This window comes from Miscanthus floridulus, unplaced genomic scaffold (genome assembly GCF_019320115.1).
Source record: "Miscanthus floridulus cultivar M001 unplaced genomic scaffold, ASM1932011v1 fs_647_8_9, whole genome shotgun sequence".
NCBI lineage: Eukaryota > Viridiplantae > Streptophyta > Magnoliopsida > Poales > Poaceae > Miscanthus > Miscanthus floridulus.
Window position 1 is genome coordinate 7,639 of NW_027097062.1, and position 21,004 is coordinate 28,642.

The following is a 21,004-nucleotide window of genomic DNA, read 5'->3' on the forward strand; positions in this document are numbered from 1 at the left end:
GTTACTCTACCTTACCTTTGAGTCTGTGGATGGAGGCGTTAAAAATCGCCATTCATATTCTCAATAGAGTACCAAGTAAGTCGGTGCCTAAAACACCGTATGAATTATGGACAGGAAGAGTACCCTCGCTAAACCACTTGCGTGTGTGGGGAAGCCCTGCTGAGGCTAAAGTATTTAACCCAAACATTGGGAAGCTAGATCCTAAAATAGTAAGTTGTCATTTTATTGGCTACCCAGAAAAGTTAAAAGGTTTTCATTTATACTGTCTAGATAGACATACAAAGTTTGTGGAAACAAGACACGCTGTCTTCCTAGAGGATGAAATGATAAGGGGGAGCACGGTAGCTCGAGAAATTGACCTTGAAGAGAAGCGGGTGTATGCGCCCACTCCGATGATTCATGAGCCATTTTCTCACTACCTGTTGTCGTTGCACCGATAGTAAAGATACTGTGGTGCCAACACCTGTTGTTATTCCACCTGTGGCAACAATGAATGATGATGAGGAACCTGTTCTTTAGGATCCTATAGAACCTATTGCCACAAATGAGGGGGAGCAACAACAGCCTCAAATAGAAGATGTGCCAAATGTGGAGGCCTCTAGAAGGTCTCAAAGAGTTAGAAAATCAGCTATTCCCACTGATTATGAAGTATACAAAACTGAGGAATTTCAAATAGAGGATGATCCCACCTCATTTAAAGAAGCCATGAGAAGTGATCATTTATCAAAGTGGCTTGAGGCTATGGAAGATGAAATGAAATCAATGAATGCCAATAAAGTTTGGGATTTAGAGATAATTCCTAAAGGAGCCAAAACAGTATACTGTAAATAGGTCTACAAAACAAAGCTTGGCTCTCAAGGGAATATAGAGAGATATAAAGCTCGACTTGTGGCAAAAGGCTTTACGCAAAGAGAAAAGATTAATTACAATGAGACCTTTTCTCTAGTCTCATGTAAGGATTCCTTCATAATTATAATAAAATTAGTGGCACATTACGATCTAGAATTACATCAGATGGATGTAAAGACGGCATTTTTCAATGGGGACTTAGAGGAAAATGTTTGCATGGCACAACTGAAAGGTTTTATCCTAAAAGGAAAAGAACGAATGGGATGCTGCCTAAAGAAATCCATTTATAGATTAAAATAAGCTTCAAGACAGTGGTACTTGAAGTTTGATCAGACAATAAAGAATTTTGGGTTTAAAGAGAATGTAGAGGACAATTGTGTCTATACAAAGTTTAAGAATGGGAACTTTATCTTCCTTGTCCTGTATGTGGATGATATCTTACTTGCTAGTAGTGATGTCAGTCTACTACTAGAGACAAAGAAGTTTTTATCCTCAAAATTTGATATGAAAGATCTTGGTGAAGCTTCGTTCGTTCTAGGGATCGAGATTCACTAAGATAGAAGTAAAGAGGTATTAGGACTATCACAAAAGACATACATAGAGCAAATCTTAAAGAAATTCAGTATGCACAGATGTAGTTCCTCACCTGCTCCTATAGTCAAGGGCGACATATATGGGGATTTTCAATGCCCCAGGAACCAATATGAGATCGATCAAATGAAAGCGGTTCCATATGCTTCAGCTGTCGAAAGCTTACAATATGCTCAAGTATGCACGCGCCCTGACTTGGTATTTGTTACCGGGTTACTTGGCAAATTCTAGAGCAATCCTGGAATAGAACACTGGAAATTAGGAAAGAAAGTCTTACGTTATTTGCAAGGAACGAAAGGCCTCATGATGACATATAGAAGATCTGATTCACTCCATATAGTGGGGTATTCAGATTCTGATTATGCGAGAGATGATAGAAAATCCACGTCTGGATATGTATTCACTCTCGCGGGGGGGAGCTATTTCATGGAAAAGCTCAAAACAAACCGTCACTACATCGTCCACAATGTATACCGAGTTTGTAGCGTGTTATGAGGTAACGGGACAGGTGAACTGGCTAAAGAAGTTCATACCCGGTTTGAAGGTGGTTGACGACATCTATAGACCACTAAAGTTATACTGCGATAATAATCCGGCAGTACAGTATGCTCACAACAATAAGTCAAGTGGTGCTGCCAAACACATTGACATAAAGTATTATGTTGTGAAAGATAAAGTTTGGGATCAAGTCATAAGTCTTGAGCATATAAGTACAGTAAAGATGCTCGCGGATCCGCTTACAAAAGGCTTACCACCCAACGTGTTTAGAGAACATGTAGCCGTCATGGGTTTAAGGGAAAGCCTATAATTCCTGGACAAAAGAAGGCCCAAAGATAAGTATCTATTTCAGAACAGAGTAGTGTGTTGTAGTTGTTAAATCTATCGGCAATGGACCATGACGATGAGACATGCTCTATACGCTAATCTGTAATGGAATGAACAAAAGTAAATAATATGAAAGTGAAAGATGGAAAGAGATCAAGGGGAGATTGTTAGATTGATCTCTAACCCATCTGGACCCAACGGCCCAGTTGGGCCTTTGATTCGTGCCCTGATCGGGGGCGCCCAGCCCACCATGGCTGGAGGGCCCCTGTCACCCTACGCTATAAAAAGAGGTGGGGGCCGGCGGCTTTAATCACAAGGTTGATCTGAGCCGAGCTCCCCACCGACACCAAAACCCTAGTCCGATCTAGAGGGCGCGCAGCCAGTGACAGGAAGCCACCAGCCACGCCGCCACCGGACTCCACTGTCTTCACCGCCGGTCGCCACCGCGTTTCACCAACCTCGCCTTCACCGACCGTCGCTGCCTTAGCGCAGACGTCGACCCCATGGCTGACACGAGCGGATCTTCTTCCACTGTGGTCTCAGGTCTGACACGACTATCTTCTACCTCTCCCTTCTCTCTAGTTCTACATGCATTAGAATGTACTGCTTCTCTTATACCGAATAGAACCCTTCTACCGTTTAGATCTATGCCTAGTGATTCAAAGAATCTAACACAAATGATTTCTGCGATTTCTGTACAGGTAGTAAGTTCACAGGAGACCGGATGCATTTGACCATTTGCTGCTGTGCTACATTTGATGGCACTGTAGTATGCTATATATCTCTGTGAATTCAGACATTTTTGGTAAAAGCTATTTTTTTGAAGCATTAGTGCTTTGTTTTCAGACACCGTCGCTGTGCTACATGTCGTGCTCACCAGGGACGAGATTACCAAGGACTTCGCCGCCATCCATGGCACCCGTGCACCACGTCGGCCACCCATCCGGTCAGCATATTGCCATGAACAAGGAAGTGCATCTACAAGCACGTGTCCATGTCATTGTTGTTGGTACTGGTAAGTTCGACCAACTCTGTGCTGGGTTGGAGATTAGGGAAATCTTTGCTTATGCTTAGGATCATGGCAGATGGCACTACTGTGATTGCTCATAAGATGTTTGTGAAAATGCCAAGCATGTCTATCTTGGTTGCAATACACAGCAGGTGTCATATGAATGCCATAGCTTTTGCACAGAGGAAATGCAATCTCTTGGTTGCAATTTCTGTTTCGTGACATCAGTACTAACTATTTCAACCTTTGATGAAATGCAATCTCTTGGTGCACAGAGGAATCCAATACAAATGAAGGATGGAATTTCCAGGAGAATGCTATGAAACAGCTGCAGAATTTCCTTGCACCTCTATTGATTCTTGGCCTGATGTTATCATCCATGTCATCTAGCACTGCAGACCAGAAGGAGGTGATTACTTAACTATTTGTTAACTCTGTTGGGAATAGTTCTGCAAGTCGGTGGTATTGCCTTAGATTGAAAATATGAATGCTTGAGAAATACATTTAGAGTCTGATTTCATAATATGATGCTTGTTATGGAATCTGGTTGTTCGATTGATACTCTATGTAGGTCTGGCATTGCTGGAAACAAGCTTCCTGGTGCCTCGGTGAGTTCTTCATTTTTCCTTGGTTCATTTTTTTAGTTCAAGTTCTCGTGTAACTTGGTATTGTACAGCTAGGCTAGGCTTTGCAATAGTTAATTACTCTGAATTGTTTCAAAAGTGAATCTGGTGCTTGTGCTGCTGATATTGTCCTTTTGTTTTTACCGTAGTGTTAGCACGGGCAATATACTAGTTAGGTTTAAGTAAATTTCTTAAAAACATCAATCTCTGCCAAATATTCCCATTGTTCCAAATTATAAATTATATTTTAATTTTTCAGCTATGTATTTAAAAGGTTAAAATGACTTATAATTTAAAACAAAAGGAGTATGTATTTACAAAACATGTGCGTCGTCACTTAGGGTCTGTCTAAAATTTAGTAGGTAATGTTGATGATTAAAATTTTAGACCACTTAACTTACTTATGTGGTATAAAATTTATATGAGGCGGTCTAAACTTTAGACAAAACTTTAAACTTCTTGTTTGGAGCCTCAAGAGCTAAATTTTAAATCATGGGATCCAAAACATGGTCTTAGTACGTATACGTGTGGCTAACCATCCACTTTTTATCTTAAAATAGGTGCTCTCGTACAGAATTAATCATATATTGTAGCTATCATTTGTTATGGCCTTAGAATTTATTAATACTAAGGTTGTGCTAAGTCCAATTAAATCTAACAACACATTTAACTAATTATGGGTCTTAGAACCATATGTACACCCATATGTACACCATGTTGCAATGTGCGAGCATGCAAGTATCTGTAATACCGAATAACTAATAAGTACTATAGATAGATGATGAAATAAACGTATTTGCTGTCATGGGGGTTACAAACTTTTTATCTATATAAATCTAGTAAAATATAATCATTTGCTATTATTAGTAAAAGTTAGGCAAGGTTCTGCAAAAAAAAATCTATAAATTATAGTCAAACTATATAGTCCGTCTTAGAACAATGCTAAAAATATATTTTTTTTAGATTGACGGATGTTAGCGAAATATGTTTCTACACTTTGCTGGCCAGAGTTTTCTTTTTAGGGCTAATTTGGAAGCACTGATCCCCACCGGATTCCCTGCGATTGTCCGGGGCGGGAACCCACGGGGCGATCTGTCACGGGGTAATCTTCCGCTGCATTTGGAAGGTCCCGGAGATGTGGAATACAGCCCCCTTCCCCGCGTTTTTTCACGGGGGAGCAATCCACGACGCAAGAGGCCGGGAGCGCTTCCCCGGGGCCCGGTTCCTCCTTTCGCGAGTCGCTGTCGGCTGTCACAGTGTTGGCGATGGACTCGCCGAGGGCGGCGCAGGCGGCGACGTGGCGCAAGAAGATGACAAAGCAGCTGACGGGGAAGCGGGACGACACCACAATGCACGCGGCGGCGCGCGCCGGCCAGCTCGGGTCCATGCGGAGATGATGTCCGGCATGGACGCCGAGGAGCTCGGGGCGCTGCTGTCCAGGCAGAACCAGGCTGTGGAGGTGGTGCGCGCTGCTGGAGGCGGAGCCCAGCATCGCGCTACGCACGGACAAGAAGGGCCAGACCACGCTGCACATGGCCACCAAGGGCACCGGATACCCAAGGGCACCAGGCTAGACCTCGTCGACGTGCTCCTCGCCGCCGAGACGGCGCTGCTCAACCAGACGGACAACAAGGACAATACCGCGCTGCACATGTCTGCGCACAAGGCGCGCCACGAGATCATCAAGCGGCTGGTCACGATGCTGGACCGTGGTCCTGCGAGACCCCGCTGGACACAGCGGATAAGATGGGCAACGCAGACGCGGCGAAGCTGCTGGCGGAGCACGGCGTGCAGTTGGCGCGCACCATCACCCCGGGCGGCGGCGGCAGCGGCAACAAGTAGGCGCGCGAGCTGAAGCAGCAGGTGAGCGAGACATCAAGCACAAGGCGCACTCGCAGCAGACGCGCATGCGCATGCAGGGCATCGCGAACAACGCCATCAACTCGACGACGGTGGTGGCCGTGCTGATCGCGACGGTGGTGCCGCAGGCCGCAGCGGCTTCGGCCTCGCTGTTGCAGTGTCGCTGGCCTCCGGCTCGGGGTTCGCTCCACGCCTGTCATGGCCGGTGTGCACATCCTGGTGAGCGGCCTCGCCATCATACTGCTCAGCTGCTTGGAAGCCTGCTCCGGTGTCTTCCTGATCATCAGGAACAAGAACAGGAGATAGCGGTCATACTTTTATTTCTAGTTTTCTCTCTCTTTTCATGATTTATTGAGACCATTTTTTCCTTGAGATTCCTGCTCTTTTCTCCAAACAGCGACAGGGAACTAAACCTCTGGCAGGGAAGACAACAGGGAAACGAATTGGCGTCAGAATCCTCTCGGGGGCTTCTCTTCCCTGGGCTAGACTCCCCATAGTTCCAAAGTAGCCCTTAGGTGGAAAGTTTTCTTGCTTTGGCATGGGACTGCAGAATAATTATTAGTAAACATTAAATCTTATGACTATAGGAAACCTCGGCACAATATCCATATCTATCCTCTTATATAATCTTAAACTTCACTAGCAATTCATTCTCGAAATGCAATCAGTCCACTTCATCGGTTCACTATCACATGTCGTTATTAGTATATCACGTCATCAACTACCATTAATTTATAATAATTTATTCCACCATATAAGTAATTTAGTCAAACTTTATTATAATTCATTTGTAATTCCTACCGCAATGCATGAAGAATACTTTTAGTATATTATATTATAATAAAGTGATGTAAATATACTATATATAATATAGAAACCTCGACGAGCTGGACCAAGTAGGTGAGGTAGGTAACACCGTGGAGGGCGTTAAGAGTAAAAGTGGAGTGACCAGTACCGGTAGGTAGGGATGGAGATAGATATGGAATCCGATCTAGATATCATATTTTACTACATTTTAATTAGAATTCGAATACAGATATTTTTGAATACGAATAAAAAATGGATGTTTTAAATTCAGATTTCTATTCAGATATTTACTCAATTAAATTCAAAGTGTATATTGTTAAATTTAACATACATGAACAAAAATTTACTACTAAGTTCATTGATAGCCGAAGTGAACTAAATGGAAGTACACTTCTAATGATCCTCGATACCATATAAAAAAAGATCCCAATATTGAAGTAAACTAAATTATAATAGATAATGTTTAATAAAATAATAGGTTAAGTGAAGAAATTTAAATATCGATAATGATATGACGCGGCGTCCGTCCGTTCGTCCAGATGCCGCGCGCCCGCACTCTGCCTTATCCAGCCCTTCTCGTCGCCACAGGCAGCGCGAGGCCGCTCGTCGTGGCCTTCTCAAGCGCGGCTTCGTCGTATCCGCCCCATCCCGTGCTGCTCCGCGCTCCTCTCCGCACTCCGCATCGCAAGGCGTGACCACCCGCCCTCGCCACTGCCGTCATCCCCCACGGCGCCCCCATCCCCACCTTCGTCCCCTGCCATACCATGTCGTGCCCCGTCCTCCGCCGCGCCCAGGCTAGGCGGCCCAGAGAGGTGGTCGTCGTTGGCCGGGCCCAGGCCAAGCGTAGGCGCAGCTGGCCACTGCCAGGTCGCGCCACCATCCTCGGCCGCCAGAACCGGCCGTCCCCCCTCCCCCCGCTCTGTGCTGCTCTGTGCTGCATCGTACGAAAGAAAGGTGAAAAACACATGTTGCAAGTCTATGTTTTAAGTGTTTTAGATGTTTCGTAGGTATGTTGTAAGTGTTTTATGTGGATGTTGTAAAAGTAGATCGGGATATTGCATATGTTGCAAATGTTTTAGATGCATGTTTCAAGCATTTGTTTAAAATGTTTCATCTGTTTTTCAGACGTATGTTCACAAGCGTTTTTTATTCGGATGTTGCATGTGAAAGCATCTAGGCCCCTAGTTGGATTTCGATGATTAATGTCAATACAAGATTACTATGACTAACGTGTGTTTTGCAGAGGCAATTAAGTTAGGTCATGGTAATGGAGATCGATTGGGCAATCGAGGTTGTCATGCCCCTACGATGGAAATCGTTTCGGTTTTCAAAGGATGGACGACAAGGTTAAGGATAACTAGTTCTAAGTGTCGATTGAAGTTGGAGAGACACTTAGAGTAGTTTAGGACTTTGTTTTTTTCTTTGGCCGTACTATGAAGGGGGGTATGAACGGGTAGCTTGACCTAGTTGAGTCTAGTGAGTTAGGTGTGGTGCACACTTGTTAAAACTAGCTCTAGGTAGCTCCTATGAATGCCTAAGATCCTTTGGAGCAAACTTCATTCACATATGTTCGGAAGTTGGAAGTGAATGGAGGGTCAAATACTGACCGGACGCTGGCTCCGGTGCGACCGGACGCTGGCCGCAGGGTCCGGTCAGTTCATTTGACCGAGAAGATCAAGTCTGGTGTGACCGGACGCTGGGAGGTCATGTGACCGGACGCTGAGGGCCAGCGTCCGGTCAACTCCAGTAAGGGTCCAGACTTGGAAAAGTGTGACCGGACGCGTCCGGTCAGTGTGACCGGACCCTGAGTATCCAGCGTCCGGTCGTTTACAGTAAGCATCCAAGAGCGACCGGACGCGTCCGGTCGATACTGACCGGACCCTGACAGCGTCCGGTCATCACTTGAATGCTGGTTCGCGGGTTGAACTGACCGGAGCGTCCGGTCATCACGACCGGAGCGTCCGGTCATCCCGTAGAAGCTCATAACGGTTCGTTTTTCAGGCTGGCTTATAAATAGAAGCTCCACTCGTGAGTGGAGCATCCTTTGCTCATTCCAACAGCTGAGAAACACGTTTGTGAGTGCCAAGAAGAGCAAGATCCTAGTGAGGTGTTTGTGATTTGAGAATCCAAGAGAGTAGCCTCACTAGCAAATCAAGAGTAGCAAAGTGTGCATCCATCTTCTCATTAGGCTTCGCGTGGTCAAGTGAGAGTTCGTGCTTGTTACTCTTGGTGATCGCCATCACCTAGACGGCTTGGTGGTGATCGGGAGTTTGGTGTTCACCCGGCGGAGCTTGTGGGTGACCCAACTCAAGTTGTGAGCGGCTTTGGGTGATTCGCCGCGACGGAGTGTCGAAGAATCAACCCGTAGAGAGCACTTGATCCTTGCGCGGATCAAGGGGGAGCTACACCCTTGCGCGGGTGCTCCAACGAGGACTAGTGGGGAGTGGCGACTCTCCGATACCTCGGCAAAACATCGCCGCGTTCCTTTCTCTCTCTACTTACTTTGAGCACTTACTTTGAGTATTTACTTTGAGCAATTCAATACTTGTTTTACATCCATAGAATTGCTTGCTAGAGTAAGTTTGGAACATAGTTTGAGAGGTTGTTGTGCATTAGTTTGATATAAACACTTTTCTAGGCACAAGGGGTTAATTGGGCTATCCGTAGGATTTGATTATTGCAAGAGAATTTAGAATTAGCCCAATTCACCCTCCCCCCTCTTGGGCATCTTGATCCTTTCAATTGGTATCAGAGCCTCGTGCTCACTTTTTAAGCTTAATCGCTTAGAGCAAGATGTCTCACGGGGATGGACCTCCTCCTATCTTTGAGGGAGATGATTTTCCATATTGGAAAATCCGCATGGAGGCATACTTAGAAGCTCTAGATGTTGGAATTCTTAGAGCCGCCTCTCAAGGGTTCCCCGCACCTAGGAATGCCGCACAACTTCAAGGCGATGAAGTGAATTATGAGAAATGGAATGCAAAGGCTCGCAACACCATTTTTAGAGGCCTTTGCAAAGAGGTGTTCAATCGTGTAAGGAACCACAAAGACGCCCATGCTCTATGGTCGGACGTTTGTGCGCTCCATGAGGGAACCAAGAGTGAGCGTGAGGAGCGCTATCATCTTGTGATTAAAAAGCTAAATTCTTTTGAGATGTTTCCCAAATAAAGTGCTAATGAGATGTATTCTCGATTAAATGTTCTTGTAGAGGAAGTCAATGGGCTTGGACTTACTCAAATGTCACCATCCGATGTTGTGAGAAAAATCTTGAGTGTCCTCCCCATTGATAAATATGGACACATTGTGACCGTGCTACATCAAGGTGATCTTTCCACCGCTACACCGACACAAATCTTGGGAAAGATCAATGCTCATGAGATGTACATGCACATCACACCACAAGATGGCTCATCCTCTACAAAGAAGAAAGAGAAGGACTTAGCATTCAAAGCTAGCCAAGACAAGGGCAAAGCAAGACTTGAGTATGAGAGCTCAAGTGATGAAGATGATGAAGAAAGCCTTGCCCTCATGGTGAAGAAGACCACAAAGATGCTAAAAAGGCTAAACAAGAGTGGCATCAAGTTCGACGGCAAGAAGAAGAAGTTCTTCACAAGCTCAAGAAGAAAGCCAATCTCCGAGATGGATTGCTACAATTGTGGTGAACTTGGCCACTTAGCTCATCAATGCACAAAGCCCAAGAAAGATAAGTTCAAGAACAAGGGCAAGAAAGATGATTCAAGTGATGAAGATGAAAAGAAAAAGAATAAGCCATACAAGAAGAGAGATGGCAAAAAGAGGGACTTCTACAAGAAGAAGAAGAGTGGCAAGGCCTACATTGTCGGTGATTGGCTCACGGACATTGATTCATCAAGTGGATCATCCGATGATGATAGTGACGATGAAAAGGTGGCCGCCATTGCTATTGATCTTGCATCTTCACCGCCACCATCGCCATCATCCTCTACACACCTATGCCTTATGGCCAAAGGTGAACGCAAGGTAACTAAGAGTGATGATAGTAGTGATGATGAACATGCTAGTGATGATGATAGTGATAGCGATGATGATGACTCACCCACTTATGATGATCTTGTCAAAATACTAAGAAAATATACTAAGATCATTAGAAAGAGTAGAGCTACAAATGAAAAACTTGATGCTAAAAATGATTCACTTTTAGCTAAGTGTGATACATTAGAAAAGGCTAATGATGAGCTCAAAGAAACAAATGATTCTATATCATCCAAACTCAAGGAGCTCAAATCTTCTAAGAAAGAGCTTAAAGATAAAAATGATAAACTTGAGTGGGTGCACAATGAGCTTGTCACTAGTCACCATAAGCTAAAAGATGAATATACAACTCTAAAGATCAATTATGATACCCTTATTATTGCACAAGAATTCTTACCAAATGAGCCACATGATGCTACTAACCATGTTGTTAAGATTGATATAGCTACCTCATGTGATGATTTAATTGATGAAAGCATTGAGCATGGATCTAGTAGCAAGGGCAAGCAAGTGGTTGAGTGCAATTGACTATGATGAGTATGTCAAGCTCAAGAGTGACAATGAGAAGCTCATGAAAGATCTTAAAGAGATGAAAAGTCACAACACCATTGTGCTAGAAACTCTTGATCATGACAAAGAGGTGATCCTTGAGAATGAGAAGCTAAAAGAAGAAATCAAGAAACTCAAGGAGGAGAAGAACAATGATATTCTCAAGGAAGAGAACAAGAAGCTCAAGATGGAGAAAGAGCATCTCAAAGTGGGATTGAGCAAGTTTGCTAGAGGCAAGCATCTCCAAAGTGAGCTACTCATGAATACCGTCATGAAGATGGATAGAAGTGGCATTGGATATATGGCAAGTGTAGAGAAGAAGAAGGCTCAAGCTCAACACCAACAATCAAAGCCAAAGCCAAAGCCAAAGAGATGTTTTGAGTGTGGACAAGAAGGTCACTTTGCTCATGAGTGTCAAACTCCACCACCACAACCCTTGCCCAAGCATGCTAGACCCTTTGCTTTCAATGCTCACTACATGCTTAGAAAAGATTCGAGTGGAAAGATGAAAGTCATGTTCTTAGGTCCCCCCAACAAGAGTAGGCCTAAGAAAGTTTGGGTGGCTAAGTCACTTGTTGAGAAGGTGAAGGGCCCTCAACAAGCTTGGATCCCTAAAGCTTGAATCTCTTGTGTGTAGGTGAACTACAAGACCGGTGGAAGTCATTGGGTTATTGATAGTGGTTGCACTCAACATATAACCGGTGATCCTCGTATGTTCACCTCACTAGATGAAGAGGTAGATGGACAAGAGAAAATAACATTTGGAGATAATTCAAAGGGCAAGGTTAAAGGATTGGGCAAAGTGGCAATATCAAATGATCATTCCATCTCCAATGTGCTCTATGTTGCTTCATTGAGCTTCAACTTGCTATCCGTTGGGCAATTGTGTGATCTTGGCTTTCAATGCTTATTCACCGAGAAGGAGGTGGTTGTATCCAAGGTAGATGACAATCAAGTGATATTCAATGGATTTAGATACAACAACTTATATCTAGTTGACTTCACCTCCGAAGATGCAAACTTGAAGACTTGCCTATTCACCTAAAACAACACTTGGGTGGCTATGGCATAGAAGACTTGCTCATGTTGGGATGAGCTCACTCAAGAAGCTTATGAAGAATGATTTGGTGAGAGGGTTGAAGGATGTGAAGTTTGAGAAGGACAAGCTTTGTAGTGCATGTCAAGCCGGCAAGCAAGTTGCAAACACTCATCCAACCAAAGCTTTCATGTCAACCACAAGAGTGCTAGAACTCCTACACATGGATTTATTTGGAACCAACAACATACAAGAGTTTGGGAGGAAAATCTCTATTGTCTTGTGATTGTGGATGACTATTCAAGATATACATGGGTGTTCTTCCTTCATGACAAATCCGAAGTTGCATCTTGTTTCAAGAAGTTTGCCAAGAGAGCTCAAAATGAATTTGAAGTGAAGCTCAAGAAGATAAGAAGTGACAATGGCAAAGAGTTTGACAACACAAATATAGAAGCTTATTGTGATGAAGTTGGAATCAAACATGAAGTCTCCGCAACCTATACTCCTCAACAAAATGGTGTAGTTGAGAGGAAGAATCGGACTTTGATCACTCTTGCAAGGACAATGCTAGATGAGTACAACACCCCCGAAGCTCTATGGGCGGAAGCAATCAACACCGCATGTTATGCATCCAATCGCCTATTTCTTCAAAAGTTCCTTGTCAAGACTCCATATGAGTTGCTCAATGGGAAGAAGCCTGGACGTCTCCTTCTTTAGGGTGTTTGGTTGCAAGTGCTACATCTACAAGAAGCGGCAACATCCTAGGGAAGTTTCAAAGGCGTTGTGATATAGGTTTTCTTGTTGGTTACTCATTGAAGTCCAAAGCATATAGAGTATTTAATCATGCCACCGGCTTGGTTGAAGAAACATATGATGTGGAATTTGATGAATCTAACGGCTCCCAAGGAGCACATGAGAATCTTGATGATGTAGGTGATGAACCATTGAGGGAGGCTATGAAGAATATTCCAGTGGGAGACATCAAGCCAAAAGATGATGAAGATGATGTACAAGTCATTAATCAACCCTCTTCATCAAATGTACCACAAGATGGTGAAAAAGTTGGGAGAGTAGAAAATGAAGATACTCATATCTCCCATGAGCAAATGGTGGTACAAGCACAAGATGTTGATGCTCCACAACCTCCTCCTCAAGTGGTCAATAGAAGAAATACACCTCTCCTACAAGATCATCCACAAGATCTCATCATAGGGAGTCCAACAAAGGGGGTGATGACTCGATCTCAAAAACTTACTTCATTTATTGCTCATCACTCTTTTGTCTCTTGCTATGAGCCTACCAAGGTAGAAGATGCTCTTAAAGATCCGGATTGGATCAATGCCATGCATGAAGAGTTGAACAACTTCACTCGCAATGAAGTTTGGAATCTTGAAGAGCGACCAAAAGATGCAAGAGTCATTGGAACAAAGTGGGTGTTCCGCAACAAGCAAGATGATCAAGGTGTTGTTGTGAGGAACAAGGCAAGACTAGTGGCAAAGGGGTTCTCTCAAGTTGAAGGTTTAGATTTTGGAGAAACCTTTGCACCGGTTGCAAGATTAGAAGCCATCCGTATCCTTCTTGCATATGCATCACATCATGAAATGAAATTATATCAAATGGATGTGAAAAGTGCATTCTTAAATGGCTTTATTAATGAACTAGTCTATGTTGATCAACCTCCCGGGTTTGAAGACCCTAGATATCCTAATCATGTTTATAGGTTGTCCAAGGCACTATATGGGCTTAAGTAAGCCCTAAGAGCTTGGTATGAGTGCCTTCGGGACTTTCTTATTGAGAAGGGCTTCACCATTGGGAAGGTCGATACCACACTATTCACCAAAAGCTTGATGGGCATATCTTCATTTGTCAAGTATATGTTGATGATATCATCTTTGGATCATCAAATGAAGACTCATGCAAAGAATTTGGTGAATTGATGTCTAAGAAGTTCGAGATATCAATGATTGGTGAGCTTACATTCTTTCTCGGTTTTCAAGTCAAGCAAATGAAAGAAGGCATATTTATCTCTCAAGAGAAATACACAAAAGATCTTCTCAAGAGATTCAAGATGGATGAATATAAGCCAATCAAGACCCCAATGCCTACCAATGGACATCTCGACCTAGATGAGGGAGGTAACTCGGTTGATCAAACTCTCTACCGTTCTATGATTGGTAGCTTGTTATATTTAACCGCATCTAGGCCCGACATCATGTTTAGTGTGTGTATGTGTGCTAGATTTCAAGCTAGTCCTAAGGAAACACATTTAATTGCCGTAAAAAGAATCCTTAGGTATCTTAAGCACACACCAAGCATAGGCCTTTGGTATCCCAAAGGAGCTTTATTTGAATTAATTGGCTATTCTGATTCGGACTACGCCGGATGCAAAGTTGATAGAAAGAGCACATCCGGAGGGTGCCATTTGCTTGGTAGATCACTTGTGTCTTGGTCCTCCAAGAAACAAAATAGTGTGGCTTTGTCCACCGCCGAAGCGGAATACATTGCCGCGGGTGCTTGTTGTGCACAAATATTATACATGAAACAAACTTTACTAGACTATGGAGTAGTTCTAGAGAAAGTACCTCTTTTGTGCGACAATGAAAGTGCGGTAAAACTTGCAAATAATCCGGTTCAACATTCTCGCACCAAGCATATAGATATCCGCCATCACTTTCTAAGAGATCATGTAGCCAAAAATAATATATCACTAGAGGGTGTAAGATCCGAAGATCAATTAGCGGATATCTTTACTAAACCGTTAGATGAAGCTACATTTTGTAGATTGCGGAATGAGCTCAATGTACTTGATTTTAGTAACTTCACTAAAAATTGAGCTTGTGTTGTCCCTTGCATTCATTGTAATAAACAACATGTTTAATTTGTAGCAATGCATATAGGGCTTGTCTAACATGGTTAAGATAACCGCCGAAAAACGTGTGAAGAAGCTTAACCTTGGATCAAACTTGACAAGCAACTAGATTTACTTACAAGCATTACATATGCATGAATGTTTGTTTGTCGTTTTGTTCCATTTGCCCTCTTGTTGCCTATTTTCTTAAAAAGAATTATAGCCTAAGGCAAAATATTTTGAAAAATATGAGGGTTTGAGAGAGGTCACTCACATCAGTTCCAATTGGTGTTTATTTGGATCTTATTCAAGTTCGGACTTGATTGGGAACAGGCAGCACAAAGGAAGGTTGAAGGTTTGCTGAAAAAGGTGCACCGGACGCTGCACCGGACGCTGCAGTCCAGCGTCCGGTCAGTTCACAGGAGGTGAACTGCTGTTGAAGGAGTGACCGGACGCTGCGTCTGTGCGTCCGGTCAGAAAGGGCTCAGCGTCCGGTCGATCGGAGGATGACAAAGTTAAACTGACCGGACCCTGCCTGCGTCCGGTCATGGACCACCGGACGCGTCCGGTCGCGATTCCAGAGGATTTGGACCTCTCTGGAATCGACCGGACGCTGGGTGGTAGCGTCCGGTCGCTACCACCGGAGCCTCCGGTCAGTGGATCTCGCGCGACTTCAAGTCTCTTTTCGGTTTCCTTTTCTGTCGCGTTTGGGGAATTATAAATCCGGACCTTCGGTTCACCTGCCTTACCAGCGCCTCCGTGAGCCCGCAACTAAGCCGCCACCTCCTGCCTAGCCGTGCCGCCGCAGCCTCGCTCGCCAGCCCTAGCCCGAGCAGCCGCACGCCGCCGCAGCCTCGCCGCGCCACCACGCCTGCCCAGCCGTGCGCCACCACGCCTGCCCAGCCGCGCGCCTCCGTGCCCCTGTCCCGCGCCACCACCGGTCCGTCGCAGCCAAGCGCCGCCGAGCTCCGGCCCTGCCTTGCCTCTGCTCAGTGCCTCGCCGGCCTCCTCGCGCCCTAGCTCGTTGCTTCATCGTTGTCAAGGCTGCCAATCTTCGCCGCTCTTGCCCTATCCTTCCATTGTTTGGTAAGGCAAATCTTGAGGTTCAATCTTGATCTCCAATTGTGACCTAGATAAAATTCTAAATACATTGATTCCCCATTGCATTCAGGGCGTTTGACCTAACCCTAACCGGTTCCGAGATCCCCCACGTGACGTCTTATCTATTCTCGGATCGCTGATCGTCAGGTAGAAAGCCACTCGATTCAAGTTCGCATCTAAAATTGCTTTCTCTATTAGGATTTCGCATCTATTAGATATATGGTATTTATTTGTATATCTATCTATTCTATCGTGCAGCGAGTCGGTTCCGTTGTGTTTCGTCTGGCAGTTGGCAGTAAACTCGGAGCCAAGCTCGCGAGTAAGGATCGAGGCAAAGCCTCGAAAGCAGCAGTTTGACAGTCGATCTTCATCAGCGACAGTTCACCATCTTGTCAGTTCAGATGGCTCGCACCAAGAATGTTGGTGGTGGCCCAGGTGAAGATGATCGGAGGCCCCCGCCTCGTCAGCCAGCCGGATCCAAGGGCAAATCAACCAAGCAAGTAACATCCAAGAAGCGGAAGTACCCCGACGCAGAGACAGCCAGAGCAGCAGCTGTTGCAGAGGCCGCAGAGCGTGCCGAGAGAGGTGGCACCCGCAGCGGAGTTGTCATTGCAGATCAGCCAGTTTCACCCGCAGTCAGAGCTGCGATTGAGGAGGTTGAGCGTCGTCATGGTAGTCCAGCAGGGACTGCCACGTTTGTAGGACGATGGGTTGCCATTGAGGAGGGTCCGTCAGCACAGCAGCAGCCTCCACCAGCAGAGCCTCAGCTAGCCCAGGAGACTCAGGAGAGTCAGGAGACCGAGCTGGCACCTCAGCTACGCCGCTCGAGTCGTACCAGTGCTGCAGTTCCACCGAGGCCAGCTACACGGCGCAGGGGTTCATGCCCTCCGCCCAGACCACAGGGTCCGCCTATAGTGGTTCACCTCGACTTGAGGGCCGCTACAGCCAGGCAGGTTCAGCAGCTGCGGTTTGTTGAGTTTGAGGTTTGGTTCCCTCCAAGGAGGGATGAGAGAGCAGCTGAGGGGTTCTACACGCCACTGCAGGAGGATTTCTACAATGCATATCTAAACAGTGGGGCAGTGTTCATATCACAGAGGGTCTGTCCGATAGAGTCCATTGTGGCAGCAGCCGGAGAGGGCATTCGACAATACTTGTCATATCTGCCAGGACTGTCAGATCTGATTGGACGGACAGGGATATATGTACCTTCTTGGGTTCGTCAGTTTTATGCCTCGCTCTACATCGATCCTCATCACAGATTCATTCACTTTGCCTTCAACGGCAAAGACTATAGAGTGACAAGCAGCAGGGCCAGAGAGATACTGAGACTACAGGAGCAGCCTGTAAGGATGCATGAGGTTTGCTATGGACATCAGGAGCCTCCCAGGCGTCCTCATGGAGGGTTGGTGCCCCCTACAGACTTAGTGCGCCATTGCTTCAAGGAGCCGTTTGGTGAGGGGTCGAGCAGGAACCCCAGTGACTTGACTCCTACAGCGAGGATACTAGAGGCCATCATCAGGAGGACACTGCTTCCTAGGTTGGGATACAGGGAGGGCCTGACTCGCTTATAGCTCTGGCTTCTCAATGCCATCATGCAGATGACAGTGTTTGACATCTGGGACCTCCTTCTTTCAGAGATAGAGGATACTATAGCTGAGGGATTCAAGGGTCGCAGGCAGCTTCCCTATGCTCACTGGATCACGTTCCTCATCCGCAGAGTTGTGATTGATAAGCCCCCTGGCATGATGGATGAGTATACAGGTGCCACTACAGAGTTCCCAGCTTACAACCTGTCACAGAGGATCAGACACGCCACTCCTCAGGCACCCAGTCAGCCTAGCCGTCGCCCCGATGTGCCAGAGTCTGCAGCTCAGCAGGACGAGATCATCAGAGGGATTGCAGCCACTGAGGAGGAGGAGCTAGAGGCACAGCAGGGAGTGAGTGAGTACAATGACAGCTCTGACGACGACTACCAGCCTATACCTCAGATGCCTCCACGTAGACACGATGCAGAGGCCGGTAGCTCCAGTTCTGCTCCACCTGCTCCACAGACAGACCCCGCTCTTATTGCTATTCTTGAGCGGATGCAGCAGGATCAGACACGACAGGCACAGGAGACAGCTACAAACTTCGCACAGTTTCAGGCTCGTCAGGACGAGTTTCCACGGCAGCAGCAGCTCCTTCAGCACCAGCAGTTACTCATGCAGCAGCAGCTCATGGGATTCATGCAGCATGTAGTGACAGCCATTGGGATTCCACTGCCACAGACTTCGCCCCAGCTTGCACAGCCTCCTACCACTTCAACGACTCCAGCAGTACAGCCCATCGGGCTTCAGAGTTAGGGACAGCCTCCAGCTCAGTTTACTTCACCTCCTGTACAGGTGTCCCAGTGGTTAGCTTCACCTGGTATAGCCCCGCAGTTCACTCCTTATCACACGGGTTTCTCACTAGAGCAGACTTCCTCGCTATTCGTGCCTGAGTCGTCAGTCTTCAGGAGTCTTGGAGCATCATTCAGCGAGTTGACCGGCATGCCTACTCCGCCTCACATGCATTCTGCCGGTCCGTCTACAGCAGCTCCAGCTATCATGACCACTCAGAGGCTCCCCTCGTCTGTCGCCTCGTCAGATCCTACGACAGACATACTTGCAGCTTCACAGGCAGCACCAGCTCAGACCCAGACCGCTTCAGCGACTCTTCCTGCTTCAGAGGGTCAGTCAGTTCAGAGCTCAGGGTCAGATGATGATGGCGCCCAGTTCCACCTTGCTCCATGTACTTCAGCGCCCGACTTGTCCGCTGCAGCCCCGCCGACCGACCCTTAGGTTTTGGTGTTTGACGCCAAAGGGGGAGAGGGTTTGAGTATGTAGACTTAGGGGGAGCGAGTTTTAGGGGGAGCTAGTTATCTAGTATTAGCTTATTATATACATTTGGAGTTTTATTTGTGTGATACACTATTACTTATGCATTCGTGTGTTTTCTTTCATGCATACTATTATATATACATGTGATAGTGCTATCTACATGATTGTGATATTTGACATGTGTGATTTCTACTTTGCTTTATCTATATGTCATATCACTTGTGGAATGCTCATTTGCTTTTGCTTCCGCGTTTTTACTTCGAAGCAAATGAGCTTTGTTATTAGTACTCATGCTTAATTCATATCTTTTGAGTACATTGTGTTGGCTTGGGTCATATAAGCTTGACTAACTCTTTTGTTCTTATTGACAAAAGCTTATATGAACCAAGCCCGTCAAAAACCTCACTCCATAGCATACTCGAGGTGGTATTGTCATCAATCACCAAAAATGGGGAGATTGAAAGCATCTAGGCCCCTAGTTGGATTTCGGTGATTAATGTCAATACAAGATTACTATGCCTAACGTGTGTTTTACAGAGGCAATTAAGTTAGGTCATGGTAATGGAGATCGATTGGGCAATCGAGGTTGTCATGCCCCTACGATGGAAATCGTTTCGGTTTTCAAAGGATGGACGACAAGGTTAAGGATAACTAGTTCTAAGTGTCGATTGAAGTTGGAGAGACACTTAGAGTAGTTTAGGACTTTGTTTTTTCCTTTGGCCGTACTATGAAGGGGGGTATGAACGGGTAGCTTGACCTAGTTGAGTCTAGTGAGTTAGGTGTGGTGCACACTTGTTAAAACTAGCTCTAGGTAGCTCCTATGAATGCCTAAGATCCTTTGGAGCAAACTTCATTCACATATGTTCGGAAGTTGGAAGTGAATGGAGGGTCAAATACTGACCGGACGCTGGCTCCGGTGCGACCGGACGCTGGCCGCAGGGTCCGGTCAGTTCATTTGACCGAGAAGATCAAGTCTGGTGTGACCGGACGCTGGGAGGTCATGTGACCGGACGCTGAGGGCCAGCGTCCGGTCAACTCCAGTAAGGGTCCAGACTTGGAAAAGTGTGACCGGATGCGTCCGGTCAGTGTGACCGGACCCTGAGTATCCAGCGTCCGGTCGTTTACAGTAAGCATCCAAGAGCGACCGGACGCGTCCGGTCGATACTGACCGGACCCTGACAGCGTCCGGTCATCACTTGAATGCTGGTTCGCGGGTTGAACTGACCGGAGCGTCCGGTCATCCCGACCGGAGCGTCCGGTCATCCCGCAGAAGCTCATAACGGTTCGTTTTTCAGGCTGGCTTATAAATAGAAGCTCCACTCGTGAGTGGAGCATCCTTTGCTCATTCCAACAGCTAAGAAACACATTTGTGAGTGCCAAGAAGAGCAAGATCCTAGTGAGGTGTTTGTGATTTGAGAATCCAAGAGAGTAGCCTCACTAGTAAATCAAGAGTAGCAAAGTGTGCATCCATCTTCTCATTAGGCTTCGCGTGGTCAAGTGAGAGTTCGTGCTTGTTACTCTTGGTGATCGCCATCACCTAGACGGCTTGGTGGTGATCGGGAGTTTGGTGTTCACCCGGCGGAGCTTGTGGGTGACCCAACTCAAGTTGTGAGCGGCTTTGGGTGATTCGCCGCGACGGAGTGTCGAAGAATCAACCCGTAGAGAGCACTTGATCCTTGCGCGGATCAAGGGGGAGCTACACCCTTGCGCGGGTGCTCCAACGAGGACTAGTGGGGAGTGGCGACTCTCCGATACCTCGGCAAAACATCGCCGCGTTCCTTTCTCTTTCTACTTACTTTGAGCACTTACTTTGAGTATTTACTTTGAGCAATTCAATACTTGTTTTACATCCATAGAATTGCTTGCTAGAGTAAGTTTGGAACATAGTTTGAGAGGTTGTTGTGCATTAGTTTGATATAAACACTGTTCTAGGCACAATGGGTTAATTGGGCTATCCGTAGGATTTGATTATTGCAAGAGAATTTAGAATTAGCCCAATTCACCCCCCCTCTTGGGCATCTTGATCCTTTCAGCATG

General features: G+C 45.9%; 1 long non-coding RNA gene across 1 annotated transcript; it reads left to right on the forward strand.

Moving 5' to 3' along the window:
* Positions 1 to 2,969: 2,969 nt before the first annotated feature.
* LOC136532538 (uncharacterized) lies at positions 2,970 to 4,223 on the forward strand. Its single transcript, XR_010778249.1, has 3 exons — positions 2,970 to 3,280; positions 3,550 to 3,683; positions 3,846 to 4,223. It is a non-coding gene; the product is annotated as an uncharacterized lncRNA (long non-coding RNA).
* Positions 4,224 to 21,004: the final 16,781 nt, after the last annotated feature.